Genomic DNA, 13,098 nt, shown 5'->3' on the forward strand with positions numbered 1-13,098 from the left:
TCTCCAGTGAGAGGGGGGTGCAGTGGAGAGGCCAGTTAGTCACAGTAGCATCACAGTCCTGTTGTTTTAATAGAAAAGGTCCAACTTGGAGCGTGGACTGTTTGTTTAGTACGTTTGTTTAGTTCAAAGTTGTAAAACAGCTGATGGGCAAAAGCTGGGAGCAGATGAAGATGTTGTGTTCTTAAGTGAAAGTAGTGAAACGTGACCTCTGACCCCTGGAAGGATTCTCTGCGCTAGTTAAGGCTGTGTGAGATTGTGTGTCCATTTCCACGGTGCTTGTGTGTTTATGTCCAGTGAGCACAGCCTCCAGCGCTTCAGTTCCCAGCTCAAACAATTAGCGTTCGCCCAGTTTGAACATAGCGCAATTAAGGCCGTCGCCACGCGTTCGATTTCCGATTCTGCTGTTGCGACGGCAGCGCAAAAAAAAGACAGACAAAATGGATGTGCACCAAGGTGGTTCTGTCCAAAGCAGCTGAACGGAGCAGAGTGCGACGCTGATGCCGCCATCTTTCCTCTCAGACGCGCATTCTTCACCCAAATATTAAGTAGCTTCTAATGAAAAAAACTTTCATGTAAACAGCGAACCGGTAAGTGTAGAGCAGAAGGCTCACAGAGTGCGTGTGCGCGAGCCATTAAATTGAAAAATGATATAAGGGCTTAGAAAGTGCCTTTAACGGAGTCAGACACTTTTCACACGTCTGCCAATAAAAGCGTTTCAACACTCTGCTGCCTGAAGCGCGTTCTAAAATCAGATCCACATTTTACAGCGTCTGGAAGTGACAACGGGGAATTTTGACTGAACAGTGTTTTACTCCAACGGCGTCTTGATGACTTTTCTAAGCTTATGTCATTTTGCAGTAGCTCCTGTGTGAACGTGTGAACTGAACGCAGTGGCTTTAATGTAGCATCAGGAAGAACAGCGCGGTTTGCAGGTGAAAGCGAGTGCTCCAAAACACGCTCAGTCCCGTTGTCTTAGATCAGACACGTAGGTCTGACTCAGTCTATTTAAAAAAATTAAATGAAAAAAAAAAACCAAAAGTGTGTGTGTGTGTGTGTGTGTGTGTGTGTGTGTGTGTGTGTGTGTGTGTACGTACACTTGTACCCATGCGTGAGGACTACTTCAGGAACTCCAAGGCCGGGGCCCCTATTACGGGTGTGGAATGAGAAATCAACACTTACTTTAGAAAAATGGATACGTAAACACAGAGGCCACAATCACCAGGCGCCGTGGTGGAGGAGCTGGAGTGGCGACGGGTCTGTTAGCAATCACCCCTCTGTAATCCAGTGGTGTGCTCTACCTTATTTCATGCCAGCAGTGGCCCTTAACGCCGGGTGGGCGGCCGGCGGATGGAGGTCACATTGGGGAAACGCCCGTCGCGTCCGACGCCGGTTAGCGGCGCCGTGCGCGCGCGAGTCGGCGGCGTGGATCCGACGACGAGCCCGCTTCAGCGGCGCCGGCGTGATGCGTTGTGACAAATGAGAAAGCGCTTTGATTTCGCACAACGCTGAGCCGCAGCCTCGCGTAATGAAGCCATCATGACTTTACCCTTGGTTCACTTTGGCCCCGGTCCCGCTATGTTTTCCCCTCTGTTCAGCCGCTTCACTCACTTATTTACTTGGCAAGCGTTTCCTGCCGTAACCTCTAGTCCTGCGTAACTAGCGTCAAGGGTGGGTTGCTTGATAAAAACCACCGCTACGGGGCATTGGTTTTACACACATAGGGGGACGCCAGCATTTTTTATTGATATTCAAGTTGCCACTGGGCTGGAATAATAAGAAGCCCCTTGTTTCACGCCCAGGCAAAATCACCTCTACTGTCCATCACCCTGTCAGGGCGGGAAGCGGAGGCATGAATATTATTTGGCAGTGGAGGGAGCGCAGCTTGTTCCTTCCTCTTCACTCGTGTTGACTCTTTGTTGCTTTTTCCGTGTCCATCTTTTCTCATATCCGTCTTTCTGTCACAGACGAGTCTCCTCAAAGTAGCCTGACGCCCCCCCCCCCCCCCCCCCCTCCCCTCCATCACTTGGTCCGGATCCGACTCGCACGCGTCTCCTCAGCGCCGCTTCCAACATGTTCCGGCGACGTGTTGGTACAACACAGATTGCGTGGCCTCCAGGCTCTGCCTCCAGGCGTTACATACGGGGGAAGCACCGACGTGTCGGAAACGGAGGGCGGCTTCTCGGCCGCAGCTGTCCTTTACTTGCAGATTGGGTTTCGGGGGATGTGATGGATGCCAAGCGCCTGTAGCCAGTTGTGAAGATGCGGGGGGTGGGGGGTGGGGGGTGGGGGGGGGGGGTGCTGGTGTGGGTTTGGATCAGGGTCAGTAGCACTGGCAAAGAATTTGAATTCTGCCCTTGACCTCCATATTGGATCAAATCCCATGTAGCAACTAAGAGCCTGTCACTGTTAGCGCTCAGGCAGTTACAAGCATTTGGCTGGAAACTAAAGACCGCAGCAGAAACTAGTGATTCTTGTTTGCAATAGTGCAATAATAAAAGGGGACGGGGTAAAAAAGGCAGCCGGGCGATATTTTGAAGGACTTCATTTTGATTGTGTTGCAATCCAAAACATGATTTCTTTTTTATGCCCTTCCCATTGTCTCATTTCCTCTTATCTTAATTTTTCTGGAAAAGCTCAAAGCAGAATCCACCGAGGTTCATTTGAATAACCGGCGGAATGAGGAAATAAAAGCTGGGGTAAGAAATGGAAGTGGCAGGCAGCTCTGTGCATTCATGTCACACAGCTTTATCAAATTATTCCACAATAGCAGCCACACAAGTGATGGAATTTCAATTAAAGTATGACAGTTTTAGAATTTGTTTCTGCCTGCAAGAGAGCGAGAGGAGGTTGGATTTCACGAACCGGGGGGCGAAGAGAGTGAGCGAGTGGACGGCAGGGAGGGTCTCGCGCAGGAGACATATTTTCCAGTCTATATTCTCTAACTACCACCTCCATGGCCTCATCCTCCGTCTCCTGTCACAAAGGGAATGACTTAGCTAAAGACGTTTGTTTGGAGGCACTCTGCGGCTGGAGTCTGGGGCCGGGCAGAAGTGGGATGTTATGATGAAGGTCTTTGCGAGGAGAAGTCAAAAATGGATCCGTTGGCTGATAGGCTCTTTCCAAGAACAATCACACAACCCGCTGTGCCAAATAGAAGGGTACGAGAGATAAGTGCAAGGGAGCCGAGCGCGGCTCAGACTGGTGGCCAGCTCGTAAACGTGGAAAGTGCAACGTATATAGGACCCTCAGGGACTGTAAACTGTTTCTGGGCTGAATGTGACACAAGTACACACACACACAGACACACAAAGGTGAAGTATGTGCAACTGCACACAGGGATGTGCAGTAAAATACTGCATAAATATTATAGACCTAATCCTGGGAATAACACTTTGCTTTTGCAGTTAGAACAACTCAGTAGGTTTTCCACTGAAATAAGGAGGAGACTGGGACTGTACTGGTACCAGTACACCATCCCAGAAAAGATTTTTAATCCATATGGGACCCAACCTGGGACCCATAATCCCACAGAGATATTTAAACATACACAGAGAAGCACAGCAGGCAGCAAATTTAGAAGACTGATTGGATACGACGCTTATATTTTTATTCTTCTTCTTTGTTCCTTCCCGTGTTTGAATGGAAATGCCCGCATTACTGCAAGGTTAGGAGTCAATGTTTAAGTTCTGTGTAACCCCTGCATTCTCTCCCCGCTCAATCTGCAATTATAGCTAGCTGCTTTGAAGAAGCCAGGCGGAACTAAAATGACTTTTCATGTCCGGTATAATGACTGCGATTTGGAAGCCGACATGGGGAGAGAGAGGGAGAGAGACACGGAGCTACGAGGGAGTGAAAAGAGATACGAGGACGGGCGGAAGGAGGGAGAATGAGGGCAAATCACTGATGAAAATGGTTCAGGTCACCTCTGGTTCTGACCAGACGGCCCGAGTCGAGCGTCTTCTGCGGGTTCTCGTGGGTAAATCGAGCAGATTTGGATTCTTCACTCTTCTTGCTCTGTCTCCATCTTCCCATCCGTTGGCCTCCATTCATTTGCCATCAACGGAAGCTTAGCAGCTTTAAGGCGGATTACAAGATGAATCGGGCAGAGCGAGACGCCGTATATTCTCTTTAGGGTGGGCCGCCACTGCCAAAGGCCAGAGCTGAGTGCTATCACCTGGGCTAGCAGCTGGCTATCTTTTACACTTCCCTTCCTAATGAGGCCAGACAGTTGGGGCTGGAGCTATGCTACAGACTGGATGCTGTGTTGGTAATCTATTATTTAGGCTCTTGCGGGGAGGCTGGTCTCAAGAATTTCATGCATGCATTTTGCAAAGCAAATGGTCGCCTCAGGGGAACACGGAGCTCTGTGTGGGAAAGAGATGGGCGCGTATGAGGCAGTAATGGGAGTTGCAACACTTCCTTATCCTGCCCATTTCAAACCTGCCAACACCTGAACTAAAACCTTTTGGTATTTTGTCTTTTTTTGTGGCAGCAGCATGGAAGTGCTGCTCATACAGATGTGCTTCAGCGGCGTTAGCAATCCTGACAACTTCATTTGATGCTCGAGTCGTCTTGGGCTTTTTCATTCAGGCTTTCTTCTTCCTTCCTTCGCTCGTTTCTTTCCTTGTTGTGATAATTTAAGGGTGACGCATGAAGGTTGTGCAGCTCTGACAAAATAACGGGTAAATCTCTCTGTTCCTTTTTCATGTATATTTTAGGAACGGTTTCAGAGCGTTGCATCACACCGTTTTAGATAACGCTGCACAAACTGGCCTTGTTTATATTTAGTCAGACTACAAAACACGCATGACCCACCAGTGTATTTATAGAATAATACCAGTGTTTAAATTTCTTAGGTAACAGGCTGTGAGCAACAGTCATATTTTTACTTGGGGGGATCTAGACATTAGTGTAGAATACTGGCCTGGTATCGGTCACAGGACTCAGTAAATGAGGCTATGAGGCATCAGTATGCAACAGCTCTCTCAGCCCCATGAACACATTTGGCAATTAACTATATTTGGACGCGTGTATATGCAAATCTTCAGGGAGGTACGATAGCAACAGTTAAACATAGCGAGGCAGTTTTAGCCAGAGCTATTTAGTGGACTTGGGTTACTCTTAGATGAAGTTCATGCAGAATGGCTGAACATAGCACAGATAGCGGAGAAATAAGCTTTGCTCCCAAACCCAATGAGGTCACTGGTTTATTTATGACACTGTGTGGAACGTGGATCTACATCATTACAGTTTAATGTTGAGATTTACTAGATTGAGATGAGCTACAGCAGGAACATTAGCTCAGTTATTCCATCAACTGGCCAAATGACAAGCGCCGTCAGTGACACGCCACCCATGCTCAAAGGTACACACGTAGGAGAGCGTCTATTAAATCCCCAAACATTGTCAACGCGACTTTCCACAAGCTCTAAGACAAAGACCGTCCTCTGACGTTCTCATGCTATTCAAGGAAGGTCCATGTCGGGTATAAGGCGGGGTAATCCTAGCTGCCACATTTAATCCTCACCTACCCCTACCTTGTCCTTGCATGTGTGCTACCCCACAGAAACATTCCAGGAGAGTTTTAGCATCACTGTAACAGGACACCATCACACAGTGTGTGCGTGTGTAATTGAAAAAAGGGAGAGTTTGTCCGTGGGAACTGGAATGCTTGGCTCCGGCTTTCCCTCTCTTCTAGTCTGTGAAGGTTCGACAACTTGATACTCGGGTTACACAGTGTAACGATGCCTGCGACTGCGTCACCGCGCAGCGAAGAGTAACGTCCTGGGCATGTACGGATATGCTCAAGTCTGAGACAGCGGGATTACATGAGACCAATGGAAAAAGCACGTAAAAGGTACACACGCCGACACAATTCATAATCCGTAGGACCAGAGGTTAAGATGAGGTGGAACTTGTGGAATAGGAAACAACATAAACAAGGAAAAACTGGGCATGTAAAAGATATATTCTTCTATACGTAATCACCTAAAGGAGACATCAGCGTTGCTTGAGTTCACAAATGGTTTGAAGGCAACTGGGGATGACAGATCTGTAGCGTAACCCAACCACTGTGCCTGCAGATGTTAGCGAGATGGAGACGTCCTGTAAAATGGCAAACTAACTTTAAGTGTCATCCATAATTTGATGGGTTGCCTCAGGCCTGGACGGGAATAAAGGTGTCAATTAAGGCAGGGTTTATTTTGAAAGTATTAGAGGGACATCGAGTAAGCGCAGATGGACGGCCATTTAAATGTTACGGTTTGTTATCGGCCCTTGGGCTTCACAGGAGTGAACCTGTTTTACAGTACAGTACAGAGAAAGGTCGTAGTAGCCAAGAGAACACATCACCATGCAGTCCCTTCCTTCCCACTTACTGCTGCTGCTCCCATCTTCCCACCCTCTGCCGTTATTTGGAAAGCGTCCCAACTGTCTATTGTGATAAGCTAAACACAAGGCTGTGAGGAGAATGTCTCAGGCTCGCTGCAAGCCATATTCTTGCCTTGCTCATCCGCTCGGTGCCAGCCTGCATAACGCTGCACCGGGGAATTAGCCCCTACTGCTGCTTCTTTCCTATTGTATACATTTTTGAAATGGCCACTTTGCTGCTACAACAGAGCCGCGGGGGTAAAAGTACTGTAAATGCTGCCAAATTACTGACAGCGTCTCTCAAGCCCGGATGCATACGTACACAGAGAATGTGATAAACAGCTTAGTCTCTGTTGCCTCCAGTGCAACCTTTCCCCGAGTAAAAGGGCACGCACGGCATTCTTCCTAAAGACGCCTTCGCATGTGGAAGAGGGAAGGTAAATGCATGAAAGCGTCGCTCGGTGACTCGGACGTTACGCCGCTGTCACCGTTTGCAACCTTTCCTACTTCCTCTGACAAGGAGTCTCTGTCGAAGTGGCCCCAGCCGTCGTTCCATCGAGTCCTTTCCTCTCCACTGCCATCTGCAGTGACTGCATGACGCCACGGCCACAGTGTCATCAGTGACAATACTCTCACACACACACTGGGACTAGACAAGAGAGGGCGGTGGAAGAGGGAACTCATTTCATACTTTAATTGTGTCTCTGAATGTCCCACAGGACTTCATTACCCGGGCCTCCTAAGAAATCTCACTTGTTTGCTCTTGGAAACATGTAAAAAGTGTTTGTTGTTCTTTTTATGACTCTAAAGCAGCGTGACGCGCTTCAATGGCCTGGTCGAAACACTCGTGTAGCAGAGTGAGGTTGCTTTGAAGTCAGTGAAGGCGAGGGTTTCTTTCCAGGAGGTTGTGGTGTCTGACCTGAGCACAACCTTTAAACCAGTGTCTGAGCACGGCCACGTTTAAATGATGTCGCTGGCCTGGACTGCAGAAATAAACCCTAAAAAATGCATCTATCAAAACAGCCTCTGGGCCACTGAATAAATAAGATGTGAATATTGATTCAATAACTAAAGTTTTTAAATTTGAGAAAATAAAAGCCTTTACTTTACAATGTAAAGACAAATATTAGTGACACATCCAGCTTCCGTATAAACCTTACAAGAGGACTGGAAGCAATTTTTGACTTCATTAAATCCAAGGCTAAAAATTTACAGCATCTCTGCATAAAAACACAGCAGGAGAGGTGATTATCTTTGGAAATTAGCTCACTCATTTAGGAGCTGTGTGGATGCAGATGCCTCAGTTCAATGGAGGCCTATTATTCCAAACGACTCTCATTAAGCCATAGTGAAATAAGGCAAGCTGTGGAAGCGGTGAAATAAAATCTTTAGACTGGCTGTGCAGAACTCGGCGGCGCTGAGCTACGCTGTCTTCATTAAGAGCTCTGACGTCATGATTGAAATGCAGAAAATGACTCTGTAAAGGGAAAATTCTATGCAGCTGATTTCTCCCTCTTATGCCCTATAGGAGGTTATTTCGTGTTTGTGCGCCAAGTCAAGGGAAGTGACAATACAGTCTGAGCCTAATGAGTTTGATAGAATACCTAACAGCGAGGAGCGTGATCTATAATAATACGCACAGCTGATCTATAATTCTAGTATTTCAGTGCAGACCCGCTGATCAGAAGTGCCTCTGAATAAGTCTTATAGCAAGACGCTTTCTGGATTAGTCAAACTGTGCCGTGCTACTTCTGTAGCACACAAAGAAACCACATCACACATTCAAACCAGTCCATTATTCGAATCCCTATTCATCCTATTCAAACTTGTGGTCTCCTTACAGCGAACACTTGGCTGCCATTGTTTAACTCCTCACAGGTATGCACGCTCACACGCGTTGTTAAAATACTCGACGGTCAGGTAACAGCGCAGATGACGAACCAACCTTTTGTCCCACGCCATCACGCGAGGCCACAAAGCACGTGAGGAGCCATTCAATTCCCCACTAACATTTAAATTGTAAATATTCACCGAACCTTCCCAGGGTCAGTTTGGGTTAAAGCCTTGCTGTGTGATGACCCGTTCAGAATATTTGGTCAACACATCCACCGTTTGAAAAGGGTGAAAATACAGGAAATACTCTCCAGGTAAAGGATCACAAAAACGCTGCGATTATCCCAATTATTTCAGGACATCAGAGATTCAGATGACAGCTAAAGCACCAGTGCAGAGCATCTGGTCTCATGTTTTCCCCAAGATCCATTTCAAGTGTCGAACACCAGGGAAGCGCAGTTAGAGGAGGTGCGAGGAAGAGAGATTAGACGGAGTCTTGTCAAATGAGGAAAAATACTGATGGGCCTCCCGGTTCCCCATGGTCTCAACAGCACAGCAGGTGGCCTTCATTTGCATCCCCCACGAGCCCTCCTCCTCTCTCCTCCATCATCGTTTATTTATTACAACGGCCGCAGGTGGAAATCAGATGACAGCCAAAGGAAACACTGATGTTGAGCGGTTCGTGGCGTCGATGCACACACAGGCAGGCTGCCGCTTCCAGAGCGTTACCCAGTGTATTATTCTGTGATGGCCTCCGTCCATAGACCCGTGTGATGTTTGCCTGCGCCCCGAACATCAGAGGCTTGTACGGAGTGATGGAATGCACACATTAAAATCTGATCTCCTGCATCAGTACATCCAGCGCTGCTCAGGATGGCCACCATAAATTGCTGGCCATTATTTTCGATTAACCACGCTGACACCGTGGCCCGTCACATTTCTTCCCATTTTCACCCTCCGTCGCTGTGGCGCCATATTTCCAGCCCCGTTTCATTTCAGGCTGTCCGAAGCGCGATAACGCAGACTCGCCGACCCCGGGACACAAGTCACCGGGTGATCTTATTAATGGCGGCGCTGCGATAGCGGCGTCCGTCTACGTCCTCGCTCGGTATCTCGATCTTCGGGCGCATCTTTTCCCAAGGCCTGAAGAGCAGAGGCGTCATAACAGGTGCAAAGGGGAGACAACTTGGCAGTTTATCATCCATAGTTTAATTTGCTGCATCCCAAACACGGCAGAGCAGCATTTCCTTCACTGATGTCCTGAAGTAACCCAAAATAATGTACGTAACATGTACTGTATGAACGTATTATCATAAAATAATATCCAGGGTTCATGAGCCTGAAAACACTGATTCTGTGCTATCAGACTTGTGATCATATTATTCCCGCCCCACTGCTTCAAGCACATCCATCTAATTGTCTGAGTTAGGGACACAGGATATTAAAATTGTTGGCCCATCACAGAACCATAGCTCATTTGCAATACAACGAAGTCAAGGGGGCAAGGGAGTCGGCTGAAGAGCACTGTGGCTGCTAAGCTTTTGTTTTGACAGAAACAAATTGTTGTGTCTGTGCTGAATGTCCTGCTTTTACTTCTTAATGAGGTTATTGATAATCAATATGCCTCTCTCGTCCACTGGCATGTGACACCGGGGCCGTGACCCAAGCGAAGCCCTGAGACGGTAGAGTTGACTGAGGATTTGTAGTGGTTTGTTCGTGCTCAGCCAAACAGGAAGCAGCTTCTAGGTGAGAAGTCTTATTCCCCGTGTCGCTGTAGCTTTTCATGAACTGGGAGAAAACAAGGCGGCCCTATATTTTTTTGTTCTCTCACATCCGTTACATTAAGTCCAACTGCAGCACTGCTAACTGATTTGGCTTATGACCAGTTCTCTTTCAGAGTGGACGTCCTGAAAGAGTTGGGTGCGTTCCCCTGTCAAACACGGCACAGAATGCTACTTTTGCTGTCTGTCAAAAAGTCTTTACGGAAACTCTTCCAGCAATCGCCTTGGCGTCCTGCTGATACATGCGCTTTTTTATGGTGTTTTTTCCAGGAAGATGGGGTCCGGCCCCCTGTGAGGGGTCGGAGCAGTTGACCCAACCCCGGAAAGTTCCCCGTCTGCTGTGATGATTTTATTCAGCCCACTCAGTAGAACAGCGGGGTGCGACCCGGGTCGATGTGGCACTGCCAACGCTGATTCCATTGAGGAGCTGAAGGCCCAGTGAGTGGCACAGATCAAGGGTGCCGGATGTTTTGGATCCACACTGCTGAGCCACTACAAATTCAACAGTCAAATAAGCCCGCTAGACTCGGGTTTTGTGTTGCTTCTTTTCTGGAAATGTGCGATTCAACGGAGCCGGCAGGGCGCAACGGAGCCTCGCTATGGTTAAAGACAATGCTTTCTACTGTGGCCTGCGTCAAACGCGCTGCATATGAACATAAAGAGAGGCCCGTGGCTTTTTGTTCATATTTAGCCTGATATAACGGAGAACAAAGACAAGGGAGAAAAGGATATCGGCCAAATGAAAAACAACCGGGCCATGTGCCAGACTCAAGTCAAGCATGTGAGCTCAATAAAGCACACAGTATCGATTCCAGAGTTATTCATTATTTGTTTTGGATGTAGAGAAAGTTCTTTGGAAAATGATTTCGGTCTGCATTTCAGGCTCTGAAATAAATTGTTTGACAGTTCATCGATGACCACAGAATATGATAGTAAATGGCCTGATATTGATTTATTTCCCAATGCCCCCCTTCTCTTCTCATGAGCCGTTATGCTTAAAGCCAGACCAAGCACTCTCCTGAGTATTGGATTTTTGTCCAGCCTGCTTTCAAATGTGAAAATGAGGATTTATTTTCTCCTGCTGCCTGAGTGATGCTTATACGAGTGCATGGATTCAACGAGATAAATGGAGATGCAGGAAGAATATACATCACATCGTGGCTAATATCTCACGACAACAAACAGTCCTGCTGGTGGTAATATGAAAGCATGTAGCCTCTCCAAATGCAAAAATGGCAGCTTTGTTTATTGCATTCGAAATAAATGGCCGAGGCCCCGCTGTCATTCACAGATGGCACTTCCTTTGAGAAAAAAAAAATTGCAGAGCCAGTGACTCGTAATAACGCGTTGGCATGGCGGCAGCCATTTTGCACAGCCTCCGGAGGCACCGATCGTCACAGAGAGGCGTTGGCATTGTCTTGGCACCGGCCCGACCTCAGGCTCAGAGTGGTAACTGATAGCCAAGCTGGAGCTTGTCAGGCCTGACGCTTATCACTTTTGACATCTGTCCATGCCTTCTCCCTTCCCGCTCTGTGGCAGCCCCTCAACACTGACCTTGGGATCTCTCTCTGTTGCTGCGCTGCCTGCAACCTCCCTCCTCCTCCATCCACGTCCTCATTTGGCTCAGCTTCCGTGTGTTGATTTGAGGCTATCATTTACCCTTTTAGACCTTGCTTTGTGGTCAGACATGACTTGCAAACCAATGTTCAAACAACTACGACACATTATCAGGGTCCCTGCTTCCATGCAGCATTCAGGCAGTGCAGTCGGTATCTGCATTTCAATTCTATTCTGTCTAATATGTCAGTGCCAAGGATAATATAATAGACGAATATAGGCTGATCATCCACATTGTCACATCAGACCAGCGGTTCGGTTCAACTCATTTCTGCCCGGAGAACTTGGAGTTTTTACATTGCTGACAAAAGAGAAAGCCGACGAGCTGCCACACACGGGCCAGCGTTGACAGGCTGGCAGAAAATGTCTGACGCGATGTGTTGCGAGGCAGTGCTGCCGCTGCCAGAGTGCTCCACAGCCTAAAGGAAGGGTCAGCGTGTCAAGCACATCCACACACACATATGTCCACATGGCATCGTGAATCAATTTGCGCTACAGCTGACAAGAAAAATATGTTGTTGCTTTTACCACACGTTGAGCGTCCAACAGATTAATGGCCGATAAGGAGCCTACACGAATCCTGCGCGTTACAGGGAAGTCAACAGGGCCTCGTTCGCCTGTGCTCAGAGCATGTCAGAGTCTCACGCTTTTTGAAATCGTGGATCATTTTGGATGAATAGTTTCTGCTTCCGAGGCAGCGCTTTAGTCAAAATTCATAAAGACGTCTGAATTGACAGCACAGCGCTGCTCTTCCTCGTGTTGCACTGCACATCCTTCTGCATTATGCTCCTGTGACTCATCGCCAGCTCTCACCCTTGGCCTCCCTTATGAGGTAATTAAGCCCCTGGTTGTTTGTTTAGCATGTGTGTCCTGTATAAAACACAGAGGGGGGCATATGTTCTTCCTACCCTAAACCCATTGAAACAGCAGGACACGAGTGGTGAGGAGGGGTCGGCTGTGCACTCTAATTAGGCAGGCAGAAGTGTATTAGCCTCACTGGGCAACGGCCAGCTGGGAGCATCTGGAGTCGTCTTTCATACTCGCCAGCATCCCCACTTCACACATACGTGCAAACAAAATTAGATGAGATATCTGTGGAATGGCAGTGTGATAAGAGCTCATAGGTCAGGCATGACGGGTCGTATGCATACGGTAGCTATTTAGGTCGGCCTCGCCTGGAGTGTAGCGGTGCCACCCTCACGTCTCTGCCGCGGCTGGAATGCCAGCAGCATGGAGAGGGGGACCTTATCCATTTCCGCCAATCTCTAACCTCCACAGAAGCATGAAAGCTGTCCCAAATGGCCTGAAGAATTCAGGTTCAAAGCAGGGTCAGCGTCTAAAATGATCCGTGACCCATGATTCTGTTTTTGTAAATGCTATTCCTCCATGAAACAGCTTTTTATGTCGAGCACTGTGATTATTTAATTCTTTTACAGCCACTTGAAGCACTTGAGTTGCTGCTATATAAACAGCAGAGCTTTCTCCTGTTAATATCAAT

At 47.8% G+C, this 13,098-nt stretch overlaps 2 protein-coding genes across 51 annotated transcripts in view; one reads left to right on the forward strand and one right to left on the reverse strand.

Moving 5' to 3' along the window:
- LOC114851386 (5,6-dihydroxyindole-2-carboxylic acid oxidase-like) overlaps positions 1 to 13,098 on the reverse strand; it is a 323,305-nt gene that overhangs the window by 228,683 nt on the left and 81,524 nt on the right. The window lies entirely within an intron of this gene.
- LOC114851385 (receptor-type tyrosine-protein phosphatase delta-like) overlaps positions 1 to 13,098 on the forward strand; it is a 269,652-nt gene that overhangs the window by 165,190 nt on the left and 91,364 nt on the right. The gene's annotated exons all lie outside the window — the stretch shown is intronic.

Source organism: Betta splendens, chromosome 2 (genome assembly GCF_900634795.4).
Source record: "Betta splendens chromosome 2, fBetSpl5.4, whole genome shotgun sequence".
In the NCBI taxonomy this organism is placed as follows: Eukaryota; Metazoa; Chordata; class Actinopteri; order Anabantiformes; family Osphronemidae; genus Betta; species Betta splendens.